Genomic DNA, 2,086 nt, shown 5'->3' with positions numbered 1-2,086 from the left:
GACTCTACAGTTTACACTCATCTACAGGTCAGGACTCTACAGTTTACACTCATCTACAGGTCAGGACTCTACAGTTTACACTCATCTACAGGCCAGGACTCTGCAGTTTCATCTATAGGCTAGACTCTACAGTTTACACTCATCTACAGGTCAGGACTCTACAGTTTACACTCATCTACAGGTCAGGACTCTGCAGTTTACACTCATCTACAGCCCAGGACTCTGCAGTTTACACGCATCTATAGGTCAGGATTCTACAGTTTACACTCATCTACAGGTCAGGACTCTGCAGTTTACACTCATCTACAGGTCAGGACTCTGCAGTTTACACTCATCTACAGGCCAGGGGCCTCATGCATAAAGGATTGCGCAGCTTTCACACTAAAAGTTGACGTACGGACAAATTTAGAAATGTGCGCCGCACCTAAATATTCAGATGTATAAAACCATGCGTACGCATGTTCCTTGCGCACCTTTCCTTTATACATCCCAATGAACGTGGAACTTAGCGCGCGTGAGACTCCTCCCCGACACACCTCCATTTAAATATGTAAAATAGATATAAATGTGTCCAGAGTGTGAGATTCTCCTCAGATTGTCCTCTCTGTGGGATCAGAAAGGATTTTTAGATGCAGGAAAATATACATTAAATGGAGAATGAGTGAGAAAACGGTCTAAATAAGTAGTGTGTCATTGTTTTATGTGGCGCATTCACACAGGATAACCAAAGCCTGAGATTTTCCTGAAATTAGACATCTCCTGAATGTGATATTAAAGCCTGGTTTGTTGTCTATTTAGTTGAACACGACGTTGAACGGACGTTTGAAAAAAACATCCCGTTATCCACTTTTTCAACTCTCTTTTCCTCCTGCGTTACAGCAGGCACTGTCATCTCCACGGACAGACCCCCACCCCACCGCCACGAGCGGGTACGAGTGGTAGCCTATAGATTTTTAGTAAAAAATATAGATGTTTGAGCCTCATTAGACGGTAAATGTCCAAAGGTGTTGACACATACAGTATGAACACCTTCCCAGCTGGTAAGAGTGCACACACCTGGCACGAGAATCTACCCAAAGCACAGCTGCTGCACTACGGCCACAACTCAGCTCAGCATCAGTCAGAAGGTTACACACAGAAAAAATAATTATTCTTACCGTACAGTGAGCCACCATTTGTATCTGATGTTGCTCCCTCTCTTCAGCCTTTCTTATTTTATTTTTTTATGCCGCACGTAATGTGTCAGGTTTTTCCAGCCCGAGACCCAAAAGGTTTTCAACTATGTGACAAAAATATAAAACCAGTTTACAGACTGGACTGAGGTTCTTTGATCAGTTTTAGATTGATCTATTTTCTTGTCTGAGGTTAAATGATTTTCAGTCCCGGGGTTCAGTTTCATCATGGTTCAGTTTAAACAATAAAAACTCAAACAAATCCAACACCATGTTCAGACGCTCCTTACATCCAGAAAACACAAGAGTCATATTTCTGTGGATTCAGCTCAGATTCATGACTTTGTGAGTTAAAACTGTCGGCTGAAAAACTTTGTGTGTCTGCCGCACATTCTCACAGCAGGTGAAAAGTGTGCGTAAATATACACACACTTTCACGCAACATTGGTTTTAATACATCACAATGTGGGCGTAGAACCTGGTGCACATAACTTTTTTATGCGTGCGCACCGTTTATTCATGAGGCCCCAGGACTCTGCAGTTTACACTCATCTACAGGTCAGGACTCTGCAGTTTACACTCATCTACAGGCCAGGACTCTACAGTTTACACTCATCTACAGGCCAGGACTCTGCAGTTTACACTCATCTACAGGCCAGGACTCTACAGTTTACACTCATCTACAGGCCAGGACTCTGCAGTTTACACTCATCTACAGGCCAGGACTCTACAGTTTACACTCATCTACAGACCAGGACTCTACAGTTTGTCAGGACTCTACAGTTTACACTCATCTACAGGCCAGGACTCTGGAGTTTACACTCATCTACAGGCCAGAACTCTACAGTTCACACTCATCTACAGGCCAGAACTCTACAGTTCACACTCATCTACAGGCCAGAACTCTACAGTTC

Source organism: Austrofundulus limnaeus, unplaced genomic scaffold (genome assembly GCF_001266775.1).
Source record: "Austrofundulus limnaeus strain Quisiro unplaced genomic scaffold, Austrofundulus_limnaeus-1.0 Scaffold2124, whole genome shotgun sequence".
Taxonomy (NCBI): domain Eukaryota; kingdom Metazoa; phylum Chordata; class Actinopteri; order Cyprinodontiformes; family Rivulidae; genus Austrofundulus; species Austrofundulus limnaeus.
The sequence above is the reverse complement of the archived record's forward strand: the minus strand, read 5'-3'. Positions refer to the sequence as shown.